This window comes from Rousettus aegyptiacus, unplaced genomic scaffold (genome assembly GCF_014176215.1).
Source record: "Rousettus aegyptiacus isolate mRouAeg1 unplaced genomic scaffold, mRouAeg1.p scaffold_m13_p_8, whole genome shotgun sequence".
Classification (NCBI taxonomy): Eukaryota; Metazoa; Chordata; class Mammalia; order Chiroptera; family Pteropodidae; genus Rousettus; species Rousettus aegyptiacus.
The window spans coordinates 33,022,438-33,045,216 of record NW_023416311.1 but is presented as its reverse complement, the minus strand read 5'-3'; the positions used below and the strand labels follow the sequence as shown (position 1 = coordinate 33,045,216).

At 35.2% G+C, this 22,779-nt stretch overlaps 1 long non-coding RNA gene across 1 annotated transcript in view; it reads right to left on the bottom strand.

Annotated features, from left to right (window-relative positions):
• LOC107501052 overlaps nt 1–20,770 on the bottom strand; it is a 53,763-nt gene extending 32,993 nt beyond the window's left edge. The window contains exon 1 of the long non-coding RNA XR_001594673.2: nt 20,663–20,770. This is a non-coding gene — a long non-coding RNA (uncharacterized LOC107501052). The remainder of the gene's footprint in view (nt 1–20,662) is intronic.
• Between the last annotated feature and the right edge of the window lie 2,009 nt (nt 20,771–22,779).

Here is a 22,779-nt window from a genome sequence, read left to right as displayed (position 1 = left end):
GCCAGGTGAAAGGCAAGTTCCTAATGCATCCATTAAAGTAGTTTAATAGTATATGGTCTACAATGTCCCTGCTGGAGTGATCTACGAAGCATGGTGTAGTGCCACTCACAGTTTGCTGAACTATTATTGATCTAGGGTGAATGTTTGTTCATTCATGTGTGAAGCTCAAGCCTTTGTTCAATTCTGGGCATATTTTTCTCAGATATTTCAGCTCATTACTCCAAACGTTCCCAGCTGCAGAAGGCAGGAAAAGCTGCATTTTGGCTATTCCGACGTAATGCCAGGCTTTGCAGGGTTCTCTTCCCATGCTGCTGAAAGGAGAGAAGTGTGGATTGCTCACCTCTGACAGACCTTGTGTTTGTGCAGCTTCCTTCTCATAGAGAGTTACAGAAAATGAGAACTTGGAAGACAAGCTTCTCCCTTATACTCATTTGATGCTTATGATATTGGTGAGTACCCAAATGTCATACGTACTCTTTAGAGATGCAAAAGAAAAAAGATATATATGTATCTACAGCTGCAGAAACATTAAAAGTACTCTCACTTCTGCTTTATAATCAGAACTCTGAATGATGTCTAACTTCATCCACTAAGTTTTGACCCATATATTTTTTAAGATTATTATTCACAGCAGTAGTAATTTTCCTCAGATCTGGTCTTCTGAACAGAAGAGTCTTAATATGGTGTGGTTTCAGGGATGTAGAGGAAATACTAGCCTCACCCTTTCCAAAATTCCCTCATCCACTAGCTGACTGATCACTGATTCCTGAAATGCGACAATTAGTAATTAATTCCTTTGTTTAATGTTTATTTCCTGATAGCATGTAAATTTCAAAATGCATAACAATTAAGCCTTACCAGTCATTTTCAGCTTAATAGAAACATGCTGGTAAAAATCTATTCCTGAGAGCAGGTGAAAGGGGGGCATAGAAAGGCTATATGTAACAGTGAATGGAGGGATACCAGCTTTGAGGAGGAGGAGAAATACCTAAGCAGAGAGTTCTTATACAGGTGGAAAAAGGTAGAGAAATGTGTATCTCATGGATACTGAACACAGTTCCTTTATGATCCCAAATTACCTTTTACAGGTCCAGTAGTTTGTTCTCTGGTTGGAATGAGCATCTTTGAAGATTCTGGCAGGCTTCACGAGGGGCTAAAAAAACTGACTTGCCTTCAGGAATGGTTTTGCTGGATTTCTTCTTTCAATGAGACCAAAACCAAAGCTAGAGCTCAACAGGAGGGAGGAAAATATATCTATATCTATATCTATATCTATATCTATATCTATATCTATATCTATATCTACATATCTATATCTATAAATATCTCAGTTGGCCTTTCAAAAACAACAGATCGTATGTCTATTTCTACCCAATAACTCTAATAAATTGTGGTAATGAAGGTGAAACCTACAAACTACAAGGCCAGAGTTTTCCAAAATCCTCGGAGATGGAAGTGTTTCAGCACTCAAAATTATTTCGGGTTTTTCCAAAAATAATATGGTACTGATATCAGAAAATGTGTAACACCACTAGTGGAAACTAGAGTGGGTCTTCATTATCAAATTGTCAAATGGTATAATTTCCACCATGAAACATAAATGCTCACACAAATTTGGTTTTCAAATAATATATACATACAGCCTCACAAGAATTCAGGTCAGATTTTACCGCCAAATAAGTTTGCCACATTTCTATGAAAAAAAATTGTTTTTTAGAATCATTTTGGTTTAAGAACCAAGGACAAATGATTGTAGATTTTACCATAATTCTTTTTCTCACTAATTTTGGACGGGGATGGTCAAAACTTGCTTCTGTAGCATTTTTCTGTAGCACGGTCAGTCCCTATTTTATAACATAATTTCAAAAACATCCATCAGGAGAGCCTCAGTCAAGTCTCTTAACCAAGCACTTGCCAAAGTTAGAGTGAATGAGGCTGGAAAGACAGCTTTTCTTTTACTGCTCTTCTCCTATCCATATTTCAGACAGAGCAGCACTGCCCCTAAGTTAAGATACCATCATCATTCAAGTATGGTAGAGTGAGGAAGCTCAAAAAGGAATGATGGACAGCACCAGCTTGCCACCTTTTGTCTCCATGCTAATTGTATCCAAGATCCTGTCTCTTTTACGTCTAGATGTAATTGTCTTCTTCCCTGCTGTGTACAGACATCATCATCTTTTAAGTTCTTGTCCTTGGGCACAGGAGTTTATAAAGAGAGTTAGAGAGTTGTCCACACTCCTTCTAGCCCAGTCTTTTGTTCAGAATAACTATTCTCATTGCATCTAATGATGAATTTATCTTCTTCACACTTCCTACACATCTCTAGCTCTCCATCCTTAGTTTCCTTCTTGATATTTCCTCTTGAATAATGCTCCCTCACTTCAAACTGAAGCTGAGTTCATAATATTCTTTTAAAAGTTGGCTGTTCTCAGGTCTTCCCTCTCCCACAGATACTAGGCTCAATACCCTAGAGGCACTGATTTTAATCCCTACTTTTCCCCCAAAACAGAGGGCAGTGAGTAAGGCCTCTTCTTTGTTTGGAATACATCTCCCCTCTTTCTCAGCTTATTTCTGAAACTCACGCCTTTTTTTTCTACGCATGATCTACTCCTGTATAAGAAAATATCCCATTCTGCCTTCACCAGGCCCAAATGACACACCAAAGACAAAGGAATTTTACTAAAGTAACTATTCTATTTTATTCTTGCTCTATTTAGAATAGTACAGTGTTGCCAAAAATTAGAAGATATGTATATATATACTCTTTAATCTGCTCTCACAGCCCTCTCTAATATAAACCCAATTTGCTTTTTCATTTTTATCTTTCAATCCTCTGCTACAGATACATTGGTCTCCTCATTGTTCCCAGCACATCACAAAAACTTGTGAACACCTTCCTGATCCCCTGCGCATTTTCAGGCTGTTTACATGATTCAAACTTGACTCCATTCATTCATCCAAGTTCAGCTCAAGCTTCACTTGCCCTTAACAACTTCTTTTATTGTAAAGGGCCATAATAATTGTGGAACAGACTGTTGGTCAGCCTCCAACATCGATTCTCCCCTTTCTGCCATGACAACAGAAATCCCAGTTTTTAGCTGAGGGCATGAACACCCGGATGAAAGACTAGATTCCCTAACCTCTCTTGCAGGTCGGTGTGATATGTGACTAAGCTAAGACTGGCAGGATGTGTATAGAAATAATTTAACTTCTGGGTCATACACTTTAAAGAAGGAGCATACTATTTTGGACCATATGGATATGAGCAAAATGATTAGAATGGCAGAGCACAAAACGAGACATCCAAACATCTGATAACTTTGCACAGTGAAGCTGCCATAGGAGCTTATGCAAGAGAAATAAATTCTGTCTTGTTTAAGCCACTGTTGTTTTAGAAGTCTATCATAGAAGTCAAATCTATATCCTAACTAATCACATCATTTACTATTTGTTTTACTCAGTTGCTTATTCCTCTAAACATCCTAGTATTGTTATTTATCTTGGCTGAAGAAAATATATGTGTGTGTGTGTGTGTGTATGTGTGTGTGTGTATGTGTGTGTATGTGTGTATATATATGTATATATATATATATATATACACAAGTATAAATACAAGTATACACACACACACACACACACACACACATATATTTATGTATTTATGTGCTGTATTAGACCTGGGTGTATAGGGGAAGGACTGCACTGAAGGTGGCTATATACAATGTAAAGAGGAACCATAAATACATAAATACAAACACACTTTGTTTATCCATTATCATTGGATATCACATAAGCACCTTTATGTTATAAAAGAAAAATGTACCTTAACTTCAAAAATATTTACAAGAACTTTGCTTGAACAAAATATCTAAAAATGTATTTCACTCTTTGCTGACATACTACCCAGAAGGTAGTAAATGTAATTCAATTGGTGCTTTACACCTCAGAGATCATAATTATCAATGTTCTTTTTGTATTATTCTCTCTATGTATCTCAAGAACAACTAAAGGATACGTTCTTAAATGTGAAGCATCTGGGAAGCCTTTTATAATACCTTTTTAACGTGTATCTATAAAAGTAATACCTATCCATCGTAGAGTACTTAGAACACATAGAAAGTCTATGTGAAATATTCTGAATTCTTACTTTGTATCAGTAATATTTTTCTTGTCTACTGTTAGATCATCAATGATTTTCTTCCATTTGTCCATATGTATTGCTTTTAGCATCCCTTCCCTCCTTCTGATTTGATGCTTTTAATATTCTTCTGTGAATAAAAATATCAGACATTCAATCTTCCTAGAATTATGCAAAGATGCAAACCCAAGTTTGCATAAGCTCTGCTGCATGTAAAAAAGACTGATTTTCAGGTCTAAACCTCTGATTGCTCCCCTGACTTTGAGGTAGGAGATATTAAGCCAGTCTTGGAACATTTCCTGGAGAGGAGGCTATGGAGTATAAAAGTTGGGGACCTTAAGATTGGTCCCCAATGGGGTTTCCTCATGTCTCTTGGGTACTAAGACTTCTAAACAAAGGGTTTAGAAGACAGAAGCAAAATGTTTGTGAAACACTAAATATAACAGTGAGATGTGACACTTACACTCATACCACTTGGATCATGTTTCTGTTATTCCAGATTATGGACATATAGAACATACATTGGTCATTGGTGCAGTGCAGTTGACTGGCCACCCTGGTAATGTGCCAACTCCTGAGTCTCAAGGTTAGCCTCCCTTGCTGGCATAGGGGCACATATGAGGGAAAGCCCAGTCCAGTGTTAAACTCATGCATGGGCATTGTGGAGAAAAAAAAGTTTGGAAAATTACAATGGATTACTGTGCAAACCATATCTGTGGCAAATCAAGAAGCCTCTTTACTGGAAGAAATGTGTGCATGCCCTGGAACACAGTTTACAGCTATTGATCCAAAGGAGGGAAACATAAAGGGGCGGCAGTACATGATTATGGTCTCGTATCATCAAGACTGATTGATTCTCTGGCTCTATGTTATAATTCAGTTTGTAAAAATTCCAATCGCCTTATTTCTAATACGCTATTATATTGTTCCACTATATCGATGGCATCACATTGATGGACTCGGAGAGAAGGAAGCATATGTGTCTTGGATTGACACATATGTTCTAGAATTTAGGATATAATTTTAAAGAAAAGTCAGGGCTCGCCATCATATTGAAGTTCCTATGTAATCAGAAGTGACACATTTTACTGTCTACTTCTCAGTGGCACAGAAATCTAAGGGCCTCTTTGAGTTTTAGAAACAACATATGCCAGATTCGAGTATGCTGTTTGATACTATTTTCTGAGTAACCCAAAGGGCTGTTAACATGGAAAATATCCTAGAGCAAGAGAAAGCTATCTAGTTCAAATAGCTTTGCTAGTTTTTCCTTATGACCATGAAGCTTCAATTGTGCTTCAAGTCTCTGAGGCAGCATGAAATACTGTACGGAGCCTGTTGCGAAACTAGATAGAGGAATCACAGCAGTGACACCTGTGTTTTGAAACAGTTATGCTCTTCTCAGCAAACCTTTTTTTAAAAAAATGTCTGGCTGCTAATAGTCCTACTAAAAATTGAACACATGCCCACAGGACATGAGCAAGTAGTAGCTTATGTTCTGCATACTCATTTGAACTTGGTATTATCTGATGCATCAACCCACAAAATTTTGAATGCCCAACAGTTTCTCATTTCCAAGTAGAAGTAATATATGCAAGATGGGCCTTGAGAAGGTCATGGAGGCATAAATATTTTGCATGAGCAGATGGATCCATTTCCCATTGTGCTTGCCTCACAGCCGTCTTTCCTTAAATCCACATAGAGCCTTGAGGGAAAATCTCTATGACTGGGGAAGAAATCACTCAAGCCTTGTTTGCAGATGGTACTTTATTAAATGTTGGCATCAGCTGGAATTATGCTATTGTAGTAATTATAGCCCCACTTATGGGTAGCCTTGAATGATAGTGAAAAAGGAAGAAACCCCAGTGGGCAGAATTAATTTTTAAATCAACCTTATTAAGGTATAATTTAAGTGCAATAAATCCCACAGATTTTAAATGTACAGAGTGATGAGTTTTGACAAATGTATATGTCATTGTAACCAACATCTCAATCAAGATACATATCTATCCCCTACAAAAGGTTATTTGTCTGCAGCTCATCTCCCCATATCCATTCCCTACCACTGAGAATCACTAATGTGATTTCTATTACTTTAGATTCATTTTGCCTGTTCTAGTACCTCATACAAATAAAATCATATAGTATATACTCTTTTCTGTCTGGTTTATTTTGCTCAACATAATGTCTGTGCAGTTCACTTACATTGTTGCATGAATCACCAGTTCATTCACTTATGTTACTTGATAGTATTTCACAGTATATATACATCATAATTTATTTATCAATTCAACTAATAATGGACATTGGGTTGTTTCCAGTTTTTGACTTTTACAAATAAAGCTACTCAGAATACTCATATTCAAATCATTTTATCGACATGTTCTTCCATATATCTTGGATAAATACTTAGGAATGGAATTGTTGGTCATATTGTAAGTGTATGTTTAACATAGTGAATTGATCTTTAAACAGTGGAGTTTTTGGTCTATTTTGCCTGAAAGGATGCAGATATCTGTAGCAATACATGGATATACAGTGGCTAATAGTTGCTAATAAATAGACAGGGAATTGTAAAACAAACAAACAAACAAACAAACAAACAAAAGATAGGAAATGGATTTAAGTGGAAAGGGGAGCATGTGGAAGGGCCTAAAATTGGTTCTCATATGTTGCTTACCCACAAAATTTCCTCAATAAAGAGGATGTCCCCAGTAAGCCAGTAGATGTAAGTTGACTTCTTCACATCGTTATACCAATGTTTGCTAAATGTGTTCAGACCAAGGTAGCCATATTTGCAAATCAGAGGTCATGCATAGGTTTAGCACTTGGATTTTGCTTTAGAAAGTTTGACCTGGCTAATGTATGTCTCATATGCCAGTAACAGAGAACCCTAAACTGCAGGAGGCTGCCAAACAACCAGGGTGGCTAGTTGATTACATTGGACCCTTTCCATTGTGGAGAGGTAACGGTTTTCTCCATTGGGAATGATTTTGCTCTGAATTGTGAATAGCAACAGCATTCATGCAGTTAAGGAATGATATTTGGAAAATCATTTTTTAAAACAAGAAATAGCTTACTCATTTTATACTGAAATAAATAAAGTAATCAGCTGATACTCATGACATCCATCAATCATTCAGAAGTTGCAACATCACCCAAAAGCTAGAAGACAATATCTTATAAATTTAGGGTATACTATTACATGATGCTAAATATGCTCTGACCACTGACAAATATGTGTTCAGCATCTCATCTTCATAATACACAGAACCATGATTGCTATGGGCTCAATTTTGTCCCCACCAAAATTTATATGTTGAAATTCTAACCCCAGTACCTTAGAATGTGATTGCATTTGGATATGAGACCTTTACAAAACTAATTATGATAAAATAAGTTCGTATGGATGGGCCCTAATCCAAAATGACTGCTGTTCTTAAGAGAAGAGTAGATTAGGATAAAGAAGATGTGGTTCATGTATACAACAGAACGTATACCCAGTCATAAAAAGCATAAAATCTTACCATCATGACAACATGGATGGACTTAGAGGGTATTATGCTAAGTGGAATGAGTCAGTCAGAGAACGACAAATACCAAATAATTTCACTTATGTGTAGAATCTAAAAAATCAAGTAAATCAATAAACAAAACAGAAACAAACTCATAGAGATAGAGAAAAAATTGATGGTTGCCAGATAGATGGGGGTTTGGAGGGATGACTGAAAAAGTGAAAGGGATTAAAAAGTACAAATTGTGCACAATTCAATGTATATATGCCTTACTATTGAATTGTACACCTAAAACTTACTGGATTCCGTTGACCAATGCCACCATAATAAAAATAAATTTTAAAAGTAAATAAATAAATAATAATAAAAATAAAAAGTACAAATTTCTAGTTATAAAAATAGTCACAGGAATGTAAAATACAGCACAGAGAATACAGTTAATAATGTTATAATAACTATGTATGGTGTCAGATGAGTAGTAGACTAATTAGGATAGACACTTCATATACGTTATATAAATGTCTAATCACTATACTGTACACCTAAAACTAATATAATATTGTATGTCAACTGTATTTGAAAAATAAATTTAAAAAAATATTTTTAAAAAGAGTATATTAGGATATAGATACACACAGAGGAAAGACAGAATGAAGACATCAAAAGAAGACAGGCATCTATAAGCCGAGGAAAGAGGTGTCAGAAGGACCAACCCTGCTGACATCTTGATCTTGCATTTCCAGCCTCCAGAATTGAGAAAATAAATTTCTGTTTTTTAAGGCACCCAGTCTGTTGCACTTTACTATGGAAGCTTTAGTGAACTAAATAACTAAATGATACAAATCACATATCTCTATAGCAATTAATAACTCACCAAAAATTTGTTTCTGTCTCTGTGACTCTTGGCTTCGCTGGCTTATGAGCCTTAAAATGCAAGGGGTACTAAGGAACCAGGAATTTAGCAATCTCAGGGTCCTGCCCTTCTATAACATGGCAAAAGTTCTCCCAACCCACGACATCATCTTGTAGAAGAGTTGGGGAAGATGAAAGAGAAATCTGAGACACTGAGCATTTGTTAAAGAGACCAAAATTACCAAAGAGATTGGCTAAATTATTATATTTAAGGCTTATAATAGATGAACATTAAGTTACATTTATTTTCCAATTCATCAGGTGGAGGCTGATGAGGAAAATCGATCATCAATACATAAAACAGAAATTTATATTATCCCTCAATATATAACATGTCTGAGTGTTATTTTGCAACTCTCACTACAACCATGTTCATAGAAGCCCATTTAGGAGACACTAACTTCTGTATGACTGAGGAGAAACCGTTATTAACAGAGAAGATAGTGGAATCTGTGTAAAGATACATAGATTTTTAACTAAAAAGTTATTTTTAATCAATATTAAAATACAGTAATTGCCATTGTATGTCAATGACCATTTATCCAACTTTAAAAACCAACCAGAGCACTAGAAAAGATTAAAAAGTAAGCAAAAGTGTTCACGTTTTTATATACTGTACCATATTATTCCATACATAATATTATTTGATTTTAATGGATGTTCTATAACTAGCTTGATCTATTTTCTATCAATCAATGTTTAAATCATTTCCAATTTTTAAAATTATAAATAATACTACCTTATGTTCTAATGAATGATTATTTTCATATTTCTGGTTGTTTACTTAGGTAAATTCTAGAAGCAGGTTTTCTGGGTTAAAGGATTTGAATACGCTTAAGGCTTATGGTATTTATGGCTCGTCTTCAAAAACACTTTGCTAATATATACTTCCACCTGGAATACATAGTACTGTCCATTTATTTAAACCCTAACAAATGTTGGATTTTATGTTTTTCAGTTTTATAATTTGACAGGAGGAAAGCTATATTATTATTTCAATTTGTAGTTTTTTGTTATTATATAGGTTAAATATTCTGCATGTGTAAGTTGACCATTGTTATCCCTTCAGTGATTTCAGGCACTAGACTTTAATTGAACTGACTCGAGTCTAGTTTCAATGACAAAGTCACTATAGAAATGCACAATAATAATGAATATCATCCCTTTTGAATAATAAAGCATGTAATGTAGGTGTAATTTGCCATATAATTAGTATACTAATATGTGTGGGCTCAAGACAGGTTATCTGCATGATGACCAAAAATCAAACACTGAAGTGCCAGCCTGAGACTTGAAGATAATTAAACTTTTTTTTAATAGCTAAGTCCAACATCTTCTTTAAAATGGAAAATCAAACGTGGTAATGGTTGAGATATTTTTAATATTGGTTAAACTTAATCTTCAAAACAATACCATTTTTTTCATATGAAAAGCAAATGAGTAACATAAGAAAGTTACATTTTATTTTCTTTCTGCGGCTTTCTTGAAATCCTCAATGGATAACAATCTGAGATACAGAATTGCTTCCCATATCAAAAACAACCAAAATGGAAGACAAACATTCTTTTCATTTTTGTCTGTAATATGGGCCATCATTTCAATAGCTTATTTTCCTAAGTCTGATCCAGCCTTTGGTTCTACCACTCAAGCCTACAGAATCTGTAGTTAGCTTGATTATCTTTGGATATCACAGAGCTATTTACTGAGCTCTTTATTCTAAAGCAAAACCCTCACATGTATTCACTGTCTTTTACATAGCTATGTTTGTTTTGCAAGCCAGATTTTGTTTTAATCAAATAAGGTATGACTTGGGCCAAGTAGTCTCTGAACTACCAAAGTAACATGTATATGAACTCATGTATATGAATTCACATTCTGCAGCCAAACTCATCATACTGTATGTAGCCCTACAAGAATTCATAAACATCCATTACAAGTACAAATTGTTTTTATTGATAGAGGATCCATAAGACCATTGCCAGGTTTAGCTATACAAACTATTATTAGACTTAGCTAACAACTATCAATTTGAAATGTAGATGGGATAGAGTTTAGAGATCAACTTTAGTATTAAAAAATTCCAGTAAACTCTTGTGGAGAAAAATCACAGTGTAAATAGCACAAATAGCAATAGTAAGTTTCCAAATAATTAAATACAGTTAATTCTACTGCAGGGTTAAAAATTTCCATCGTGTTTACCCTGAGAAACATAATCAATGGGAAAGCTTAGAGTCCTTCACTGTTTTTACTCAAACAGGAAGTTAGAATGAAAAGATGTAGGGTTTGGGATAAGAAAAGAATTGATTGAGGCTAATCAGAATATATCTCTCTGAGTCACATAGCAGTGAGGTAGACACCTGAAATAGGGAACTTAGGTAGGTGGTGTTAATAAGTATAAAAGAAGTAAATCAGCTGGCCTTTTGATCAACTGCGGAATCAAAGATTAAGAACTCTCTGATTTTTGCCTTGGATAGTCATTTATTGATTTGTCATTCAACAAAAGAGGGAATAGAGGAAGAGGTCCTATTTTTATAACATGTGTGGGTAGAGATGAATCTGAGAAATGAGCATATGTTGTTTCAATTTACCAATGAAATATCTATGCTGTGAAGCCCAGTAGGCAGGGAGATACAGAGATTTTAATTCTAATCTCTAGTTAACACCAAGCTTTGAGTACCAACAGAAATCGTGTGGCTGCTGAAGGTATGAGAACAGGTAAGATCATTCAGGAACAATTCAAAAAAAATAAGAACATGTGAGGGTTAGTAAAGAAGCTTAGTGAATAACAGTAATAAAGAGATGGGCCAGAAAGCATTGTCTATAAAAGATTAAAATCTTGTGACCAGAAGGCAGGAAGTAAAGCAGAAATAAGAGTTGTCATGGAAGCCAAAAGAACAGAAAGTGTCAAGAAAATAAGAGAAATCAAAAGTCTCAAACGTGTAAGTAAGAGAGGCTCTAAAAGTGTCCACAAGATTTAGTAATAGGAAGCCATTAAATGCTACATGGGCAAGGGAGAGTTTTAGGGAATCATGGAGACAGAAGTCGCAATAACACACTGAATTAATCAGTAGGTAGGAGGGGAGGAAGGAAACAGATCTGCATTCTCTCAGGTTTCTCTCGCCACTCAAAACTGCCTGTTTTCATAAGTTATAGCAAGAGAAAAGCCATCTACATTTCTCAGGGACATGTGAAGAGTAACCTCATATTAGAGGTGCAAAGAAAACATCTAGGGGTCCCCATTTGCTTCAAGTAACACTTTTAAAGGGATATTTAGAATAGGATAGGATTTTAGGGATAAGAATGCTTTTTTGAAAACATTTCCAGTGTGCTGGGCACTTTTCTAAGCTCTTTAGATAAATTATATTATTTAATCTTCACAATAGCACTTCTAAATTGGGTATAAACCTGATTATAAAATTTAAGAAGTAGGCTTATTAAGTTCCTGAAATTGGGAGGCAAAGCCCCAGCTGTCTAGACCCAAAGCCCACCCATTTTCTACCACAGATTGTTTCTTACTTCCTAGTGTGTCCTTCTTCTATGGCCAAGGGCTGGGACAAGTTCACAGCCTCTCCCTGGGCTAAGAATATGTTGTCATATTCCTTTAAGGCCATCATCCCAAAGCTGTCTTCAGGCCAGAACTCAACCTCTCCTCCTTGAGAATTTGCCAACATTCTTCTTTATATGGCTCCCTTTCCCAAAATCAGAGGTAAAAATAAGTCAAATGAGTTCTAGGAACATGCAGTAACTTCACAGCTTCAAAGTTTACAGAGTTTAGTCAAATAATCATTTTTAAATGATTTTACTTATATTATCAACTTTCTTGTGGCTAATTATATCAACCTCAAATAACATAAATGCTTGCTTTTTCTGATGAAAAAAAATATATGATTAAGGTGGGAAACGGGAAAAGTTTAGAAGTTCTTAAGTGATATCCACTTAACAGACTTGCTAGATTAATTAGCACTCTCTATTTTCTCTGTGAAACATATTGACTAATGCCCAGGGATGCTGAATTTGCTTGTGGCTGGTGAGCCTATCTCTGGCATATTTGCAATGTCTTCTCTCACAAGCTTATTTGTATGCCTACCAAAATAAGGTTATTTATTCACAAATTCGTTTATGCCAGTTGTACCTATTAATGTGTTTATAAAGTGTAATTAAATGTCACATAAACCAAGAAAACATGAGTATGAAAAGAAAGAGAGCTATTGCATCTACAAAAATAATTTAAATCCTTTGGCAAGACTTGATAAAGATAACTAATTAAAATTTGTTATTGAATTAAGTGTGGGTATAATAATTTTCTTAATCATAATGATCTATGCTCAGATTGGTTCCAAACTTCTTTAAATCCTTACTAAAGAAGTCAAATTGGTGGTAGTTTTTATAAGAAAAAAAAAATGGCAATCCAGTTAGCAGAACTTTACTAGGGGAGAAAAAAGAAAGCCTGAATCCAGGAAATAGATGAACATTTGTTGATTGAAAGCTTAAGATATTTAAGGATTTAAAGTATGTGTGTATTTTTCTTTTGATTCTCTACTTTAGCAGAATTTAAATTAACTGATCAACTACCTATCATAATCATGCTTTATAACAACAATCTGTAACTGTCCCAGGAACAATGTTAATCAAGACCATTAACACTGGAACGTATTTCCTCTAGTCCTTTTCCTTCTGTCCATTGTACATAGATTAGGATTAGATCATACGGAACACACAAATTTGTAGCTCTCTCATTTATTGGCAGTATATAGAATGCATTTCCTCCTGTACAAGTCATTTTTTTCTTTTCCAAACCTACTTTATTTTATAGTGTTATGTTATTATACTAGACTGTTTCATATACAATAAAAATGCATAGCTCAATTACTTTTGCCATTTTTATATACTCATATACTGAAAACTTAAATCAAAATATAAAACATAACCATCATCACCCCAAGAAAGTTCCCTCATGCCCTTTTCCAGTCAATTACCACCAAGACCACCACCACCTCAGAGGTCTCAACCTTCTGAATTTTATTACCATAGAATACTTTTGCCTGGTCTTGGGTTTCATATAAATGGAATAATAGAGCACATATTCTTTGTGTTTGGCTTCTTTAATTCAACCTAATGTTTTTAAGATTCTTTCATGTTGTCGACTATCAGTAGTTTTTTTCTTTTTTATTAATGAGTAATATTCCATTATATTAATATATTACAGTTCATTTATACTTTTTCGTCTTGATAGTCAGACATGTGGTTGTTTCCAGTTTTTAAGGATGCTATGAATATTCTTGTACAAGTCGTTTTGTGAACATATGTTTTCATTTCTGGGTCATTGAAAGATGTATATTTAACTTTACGAGAATTCACCAGTTTTTTCAAAAAGGTTATATCATTTTACATCCCCCCACCCTCCCAAAGTGTGATAGGTTGTTTTTTTTAGGTCTTTAACAACACTGGGTATTTTCGAGATTTTTTTTTTTTATCCATTCTTTTGGACATGAAATAGTATCTCGTTACAGTTTTGATTTGATTTCACTAAGTAATGATGTTGAGCCTCTTGATGTTCCATAAACATTTTAATGTTCTAAAAACAATTCAATAGGTGAGTTTATTCCATGTCGTGGATGTATTGTATTCACCTTCTCAGCTAGGTCTTTCCTGCCCACCCACCTAATTGCTCCCTAATATCTTGCTTCACAACAACAACTCTGTGCTATCTTAAATTATTTCATATCTATTTACTTACATGTTAGTTATATATTTATTCGTATATAAATGGCACGGGATTAGGAATTTACCCTGTCTCAATTACCACTACATTCCCAATGCCAAGATCAGTGCTTGACACACAGAATTAGCACAATATTTGCTGAATGAATTCTTTAACCAGATAAAATATTATCTAATATTTCCCCTGGCATTTCCTGTTGCCTCTTTACATACTTATTCCCATTTCAAATCTTCCTTCCCACATTGATTTGGGCAGATAAACACTCTGTATTTAATTCCTTGGAGATGAAAGATACAGCAGAAATGCAGATGAGAGTCCTTCTGGCTTGCAGGTTTCAAAGCAGATTTTTTTTTTTTAACTCTTAGTCTAGAAAATCGGTTTGAGAGTTTGTCTCTTCGTTGCTGCTTTCTTATTAGTATTTTTAAGACCACTTTAAAACACAGGCTCATATTACCGGTTCCACAGAGGAGGGGCTAGTGGGCATATTTCTTTGCTTCCTTCCATGGAGAGCTCTAGATTATCTGGACTATTTGGGGCTTAGGAGCACAATAGGACTAGGGAATAGGTCAAAAATAGAGGTGAAATCAAGCATAGAACCAGAACAATGAACACAAACACGGAGTAAAAATCCGACTAGACCTGGAAATCTGAAGATCCTAAAATTCCACTCATGTGTTGATACAGGATTATTTCAGATGCCACATAATTCGTGAATGCTAGTTCCTCTGTACTTTGTAGTAACTAGCTTGAATAGAGATATTCTTGAACATAGCTAAACCTCCAGAGAGGTGACTACTCGCATAGCTTACTTGCTACTTCTATAAATAGATTTCTCTTCATATATATATATATGTATATATACATATATATATATTTCATATCCATCCAATTTTCTCCATTCTACTGCCACCATCAGTCTTCGCCACACCCCCTTTTACCCAAGCCACTGCAATAGCTTCCCAATGTGTCTCTCCATTTCTTCCATTGCCCCAAAACAATCTGCTCTAAGTGGTCTTTGGTCTTAAGATGTCATTCGGATCATGTCACTTCTCTTCTTAAAGTTCTTCCAGGGATTCCTACTGCACTTAGAACAAACTTCAAATTCCTTACTGTCACCTCTAAAGTGTGGAAATATACAAAGACCAACCAAATAAGAAAAATAAGGCTATTTATTCTGACTTTACTATAGCATGGGAATCAGCCACCATTACTCGCATTTTGACAGAGATGGAAACAGGCAGAGGAGTAGGAAGTTATAATGAAAAAAGGGAAGGCTCTGTGCCCCATTGAAAATGTGTGCACGGGGAATCTGTAGGCAACCTAACTAAAGGCAAGCGTCCTGTGCAATTGGTTATGGGTGCATATTGGGCTTTCTTTCATTGTTCCTAAGTTGGAACAGGTTCAAAAATTAGGGAAGCTGTCAATTATTAATTAAATTCCAGCCATTTGGGATTGTTATGGAAGTTATTGTTTAGCCTCCTGGACTGTCTCTAGAGAGAGCAATCTGGCTTCCTGCAAATCTGATTTATAGAGGACTGGCTTCCTGGGATGTTTATTATAGATAAGGGGTTAGTTTCCTGGGCAGGTTGCTTCAGGTTCTGAGGTCATAGTTTTATGTCTGATTTAGCATTTTCTATTTGTATATTCGGCCTCTCAAAAACCTGTCTCATGAATTCCTTGCACTCTGCTATGGTTTTATCCCCTTCTTCTCTCCCCACTTTACTCATAGGTACTAACCAAAACTGCTTCTGATTAGTCCACTAAAATTTCAGACTCAGCCCTGCCTCCCAGCATTTTTACATGCCTCTGGTATGGCTAACTCCTTCTTGATCTTCCTATCTCTGCTTAAATCTAATTTCTTAAGACAGCCTTTTCCAGATCATTATGTAAAATCAGTTTGCACCATCACTACTTTAGTAAATATTAACTACTGTTTGTTTTCTTCATTTCATTTATAATTTCACGATTATTCTTATTTTCCTACTTTCATTTTATCTCTCTGCTTCACTGAACTATAAGTTTTGGAAATAGGATACAATATTTGACATTATATTTCCAGTACCTAAAGATGCCTAGAACAGAGCAGGCCTGCAATAGAAATTTATTGAATAAATATTTAGTCTGCCGGTCCACTCTTCTTATCTTGCTTTTAAAACCACTAAATTGAGAAGTTTTACATATGCTGTGGACTTTTGCAAGGAATCATAAAAATATCATAATGAATATAATTGTTGAATGTTATCAAACCAACAAAGCTAATATTTTAAATTGGAGATGTTATTATTCTTATGTAATGGATAGATCATTAGAATTTTTAAATTCCATTCTTCAAATACTATTCCTCTAACAAGATTATAGTTCAAATCCATGGTACATGCTAAAATTATCCTCTATGACTCATAATACTTAATAAAATAATCCAAGATTTCTAATGGAACAATCACAACAAAAACACCGTAAAGAAGAAACAAAGAAAATGCATTACAAATTTCGTTCTGATTTGTTGTATTCTGGTTAACTGATAAATTCTATAAGAATACTACAAATGGCTAACAGACTTCCAATTTAATGCCACACAATACAAATGGAATGGTAAAATTTAGCAGTGGTTTTTTCTTTTCTTTTTTTTTTTTTTGACAATTTAGAAGGTAAATCAACATCTTCCAGTGATTCATGTTCATCTTTAATAACAGTGAAGGACATTAGCTCTTCTTTCATATGTAGAAGTTTATGAAAGGAGCAAGAGGAAGCCATTTTAATTATTTAGAGAGTGACTAAATGGGAATATATCTTATCATTTGACTTAATAATTATAAATTCAAAAACGATTCCTTCCCTAAATTGTACTTTCCTATCAAACTGTCACTCTGACTAGAAGAGGATTGGAAAACAAGCTTTTCGCCTTGCGTACAAGCATCAATTAGGATACTGTCCTTTCTTAAATCCAGAAATCAGAACACTGATTGATAGACAACAGAGGCACTGAAATGAGAATAGAAATGTATTCCCATCACATTTCTACAGTGTGTTACTTTTCCCTTCCAGGACCAACGGTGGACACACAGTTAGGGGGGTGGCATATTATCCTTGCCATTATCCAATTGACCCAAGTGACAAGAAATCAAAATGTCTTTTGTAGTCTTTCGAGGGGATGGGGATTAGAGATGGGAGGGGTGAAAGCTGCTGCCTTTATCTTGACACCTTTTAAAACTAGGGAATCCATTTAATGTTGTGTGCATTATTCCAAAATGGTAATTACCCTGAAAATATATGATAAACACATGCTAATGAGATAAGCCAACAAGGGCAAAAATCCACTTTAATAATGCAATCATAAGAGAAAGAGTTTTAAGTAGATATGGGGAAATTATCATAAATGTCAAGGCTCACAAAATATAATAAAAAGGATTGATGTGTTTTATACATGCTAAATCACTGATGGGGATTTATTATCTACACAAGACTCCCAGCTGACAGAAAAACAGGCTCACTACATAACAATAACTTTTGTAAAATGTTACCATTTAATTTTACATTTTTTCTCTCCTTTTTCAATGAGCTCATATATCAAAAATATTCCCACATACTAAAAGGATATCAAATCTCTTGAAGGACATGTGAAAAGTATCTTGTTACTTATTGCATCAAAACAGAAACAATTAGAAAAGGTATTGGTTATTTTCACAAGTACACATCTATTTGTCAGGAGTGAATACCAATATCTCTATTACCATGACCATAGTGAAAACTGATATGAAATCAGTGTTTTCCAAGATGAAATTAAGTACAGGGGAGAGAGAGCTAAGGTTTGAATTAAGAAATTTAAATAAAAATAGGCATTCCTTAAGCCTCCTTGGGAGATGCCATTAAAATAACCTTGAAAGAATATAAGAGGGAATTAAACCAAGCTAGTGAGAAGATTAGATTGGGAGGAGAACCACAGAATTATAGAGAGTTCTACAAATTTCTGGAAGGTAGAAATCGGGGAAAAGCATGCTGGCTGTTGAAAAGAGAGTGAAGGAAGTTAGAAATATTCTCAAGTGAAGGCTGCAATAGGAGTAGGATTCAGTTTTCTTGCTTTTCTCTCGAGACCTCAAGCTCAGAAGCAGGAATGAGAGGCAAAAATTAGAACAGGGAGGCTAAAAAAGTAAAACCTACACCATTTTCCTTCCCTCCCCATATGCAGAGCAACAGCAACCCATGGTGGTAATTTGCAGTCCAAGCAAATATGTCAGAGAAATCCTCTCTAAACAGATTGAATAAACTGACTAGGGAAAGCTAAGCCTGTTGGTATGAGTGTTGACTCTGCATCATATTTTTATGTAAAAAAAAAAAAAAAAAAAGGAAGACAATGTCCCAGAACCATGGAAAGTCATAAATCTTTGGAATAAAAGAGCTTCTGAGTGCCGAACAAATTCATTGAAAACAGGCTTATACCTTTTTTGTTTTTAGATTAAAAATTAAAATTTATTTTGGATTTGAAAAGAATAAATAAATTATGATACATTTGAGGTTTGGCTATAGACATAAAAATGGATAACAGGCTGATTCTGCACCTTGTAGCCTGGGTTAAGTTGAAGGTCCATTCTGCAGGTTGACACCGTATGTTATGTTTGCCTTTGACTGGTCTTCTCCAGTGATGCACTGTAATACCCCCAAAAGAACTAGTCCAAGGATAAAAGTTATCTAGTCTTCAATTGCCAAAGCCACTCTAACAGTGAGCATCAAATATCCTGACGTAAGGGCTACGGGGAGTTCATAATGCCAAGTCCAGAAATTCCCTCGGCACTGTATCATTTGTAAGATGTTATTTAAATTAGGAGCAGATAAAATCCAGGCCACAGTGGATTCTGGCTGGTATAAAAGGAAGTTTTTGAGCATAGATCATAAAACAGTTCCATGAACAAGTATCCTGTTATAAAAAGCAGCTCTTAAGCAATGAATTAAAAGAAGCTCTGTTTTAAACGTTAGAAATTCAAGGGTAAAAAAACAGATGATTCTAAAAGTTTCTGTAGTAGAGTTTGGGGAAAGATATTACACCAAAACAAACAAACAAACAAACAAAAATGCCAGAAGAATTAAGTGGTATTAGACTTCTTATTTAGAAAACTTTATGCAAGAAGACAACAGTGCAGTATTTTCAAAGAACCGAGGAACATTATTTTGAACTAGATTCCCAGACCAGCTATGCCATCAATCAAACAGGAGTGCAAATAAAAGGCATTTTCAAACATATAAAGACATATAAGAGCTCTTGCCAAGGCTATTTCTGAGTTACTTGAGAACATATTGAAATAAGCAAACTCAGTCAAAATCAAGAAAATGAAAATATGAGAGTCAAGAAATACAAAATATAGAAGTGCAGTAAATATAATCACATGATCTTTAAAGTGGACTAAGTGCACAACACAATTGGTCAAATTTATATCAGGAAAATAGTATCAAAAATATCTTCAAGAAGAAAAATGCATAGGATAAATACCATTCCAGAAATAGAATCATTAAGAAACTGAAAGTAATGTGGTGAATAAGGTATTATTTTTCTTTTAACAAAAAGAAATGAAAGGCACTTAGAAACTCCAGGGAAATACACATGCATACATGTGTACAGGCTCCCACACAAACACACACATACGCACACAGAGTGAAGTCTACATGGCATGATTCTCAAATTCTGATGGCTTATAAGAAAGATAACTCATTTGGACCTTAATGAAACATTCTTTTTCAAGTTGTACAAAGGTCATACGTTTGGATCAGTTAAGGAAAATATAGCCTAGCATATTTTAAATATTCTCAGCTTTGCATAGAATATTTACATAGGCGGAATAGTTAAATATCATTTATTATCAACTCTTAGTCAAAGTACAGTGAAAAGCAGAGATAATTAAGAACACAAAATGGAATGTAAAACTATCATCCTTGATACTAAAAAAAAAAAAAAAAGATTTAGCTGTCAACTGCTGGAGACAGATACAGAATGAGATAGATGAAGGGGAAAAATCTCAGCTTGCTAAGAAGTCAAAAATAACTGTCAACCAATAAAATAAGAGATCATGCATTTGAGTATATTATTTAAAACTATAATATCGATAAAATAACTAAAAATAATAGCAACTTAGAGGAAGAAATAGTGCATAAATTTGATAAATTAAGAAATAGTATAATATTTATATTATTTAGAGTTGTGTGATGAACTACCCACCATAAAACTGAAGGCCAAAATAGCCACGTAGGACATAGCTATTCTTGTTTTCAAGCCATTGCATCAGACACTTCTCGTGCACAGCCAAATAGATTTTTAGCCTCACCTTTGTTTCTATCCATGCCCATGGAGATCATTTTGTGCAGGCTTCAACTCACTTCATGGTTCCTTACCTTAAGTGCATGCCACCTCTGTGGCTTTTCTTTTTATACTCGAGCTTCTCTGATGCTGCTGCAGAATCCCACACCAGCAGAAGGCCATCCCATGCATTGATGTGCAACCTGCAGAGCATGGAAGTCCATGGTGAGCGCTTCCTCAGGCAATCCTTGCACAGATCATTCATCAAGGCATTCCAAATGCTTCTCATAAGATCTTCGTGTGATCAAGCTACAGTTGCCCATAGTGGGCAACCCGGTAATAATAACCCTTTATAATAACTTTTCTTCTTTCCTTTTTAAGTCTTCCCACTCTCCCTTGTCTCTGCACAATCATCTCTCAAATAAACTACCTTCCCAGAGGTGGTTATCTCAGAATCAACCAGCATGAGGAACCCAGACTAAGACACCTCTTCTGCATCCCTTGGTTTTGTTTGTTTTTTTACCATATGTATGCGTTAATTTTATTTTAAAATTCTTATGAATATGCACATTATTTGTTATAGGTCATGTGTTCCTCTCATAACTGACACATGCAAAGACAAGTCTTAATTTCTCTTCTCCAGTTCATCGACAATTGTTACAATGCTCTAGGCGCTCACTAAATGCTTAAAGTGATTTCTCATGGCAAGGAAGATGCTACATTTAGAATCACAGCAGAGAATAACAATGAACATAAAATTCTAGTTATTGGAGTATCAAACTGGGAAATACAAAGACAAGAAGTACAATTTGGAACTGACGACATTCCCATGACGATTGAACCTGAATCTCTTTCTTCTTTTTATAAAATAGCACAATAATGTTTACCTCTCAGGAAACTGAAATTAGTTTTTAATGATTTTCAAGTACTTCTTAAGAGCTTGAATGCTGAGATTTCACAATATATTATATATTTAAACTAGTCACAGTTCTCAAAAGACTGGATGAAACAGAAAGTGCCCTAAGCAAAGTGTCAGAAGATATGAATCCTTGAATCACCTTTACCTCATTTTAGTTATAATATTTAGATCTTCTGAGTTTCAGTTTCCTCATCTTTAAAGTAAAGATAATGTTAGCTCTGCCAAATTTCAGGAGTTATCGTTAAAGGTTAATATGTAATATGTGTAAAAACTCTTTTAAAAACTATAAAGGAGAATGTAAAATCAGAACATCAGTACCTCCACAGAGAGTATAAGGCAACAGTCGCTGAGAGAGAGGAAAGTCTCCATTAAGAGAAACCCAAATAGGACAGTTTTGAAGCTGAGTCCCCCATGTGTAATGCTTGCCTGTTTTAAAGCTGAGTTTGCAAAATAGCTCCCTGGACCAGCCAGCAAAAGTAAGTACATTGCTTGCTGTCATATTGTTTTGGAAAAATGTGAATCACTTGCTAACACTTAAATAGAGAGGAAAGTTAACTTAAGAATCCAAACTCAGCTCTCCTGTAAAAGCTAGGAGGTGTGGCCACCTGGCCTGTGTATTGGAATGGCACGATTCCCAGAGCTGGGTAGGCTATTTTCCTCATGGATGGGGCACACACCCTCTAATCTGTCACAGTCTCCACTACTCCCTTCTGCCACATACCTGGTCCACTTCACTTATTTAGATGATCAGATTGGTCTTTGTAACAATTGACTACGAAGCTATCGTTCTAGCATTGGGCAAGGAGGCAGGTAAATGCTCTCAATTACATAAACAGGAAACTTTTGTAGGTTGGAAAATAAGGATATAGAGCCAAAGAGGAGAGGGAAAGGGAAATGTTTGAGGTTTCTGAAATGCGGTCAGACAGTAAAGCTGGAATAGAAGGCCAGAGACGAAATCCTGCCGGATGGAATATTATAAGGACTTTGAAGACCGGGCACCACTAAAGTTAATTTTCACATTTCCCTGCCGTGCTACACTGTGCTTTGTGTGAGATGACCCTGTGACGAATATGGCCCCAGGAGAGAACACCGCTAGCTGTTTCCCTTATTGATTCCTCCTCCAACATTAAAAGAACTCGACATGTTTGGGTTTGTTTTCCCCTTTTTTTCCTTTCCAGCTTTACTGATATAAAACTGATACATAACATTGTGTAAGTTTAAGGTGTACAACATGATGATTTCATACACATATATTTTGTGAAATATTTACCACAGGAAGGCTAGTCAATACAT